Source organism: Cariama cristata, unplaced genomic scaffold (genome assembly GCF_000690535.1).
Source record: "Cariama cristata isolate BGI_N322 unplaced genomic scaffold, ASM69053v1 scaffold43393, whole genome shotgun sequence".
In the NCBI taxonomy this organism is placed as follows: domain Eukaryota; kingdom Metazoa; phylum Chordata; class Aves; order Cariamiformes; family Cariamidae; genus Cariama; species Cariama cristata.
The window spans coordinates 1-427 of NW_009607474.1; positions in this window are offsets into that span (position 1 = coordinate 1).

Consider the following 427-nt stretch of genomic DNA (forward strand, 5'->3'; position numbering starts at 1 on the left):
GGCTCCGGCACAAACCTGTACAGGGCAAGTTACCTTGATCTAACGCGTTGTGAAATACAGGTTTAGTTGTGTAAGATCAGCCACAGCAAAAATTGTACAATGTTTAGAAACGTCTTACACTTTCTCATAATTCAAGAAATAGGAGTCTAAATTAGGTTTCTAAATATAGTAATTAAAAAAAAAAGAAGGCAAAGGAAAAATACAGGGATTTAGACTACAGTCTTAACAAAGTGGCATTTTTAACCTTCAAGTACGTACAAATTAGTTTTGTTCTGAACGTTATGTTCTGCTGAGAAAATTTATCTTTAAAATCACTTTGGCGCGTACAAGTTGTACGAGGGGTTGGGTAGAGCCTCGCGACGCTCCGGTCTCCGGGGCCAGGGTGGTTCGGTGGGCAGGGTCTGGGGGGCGGAGCCGGCAGTGCCAC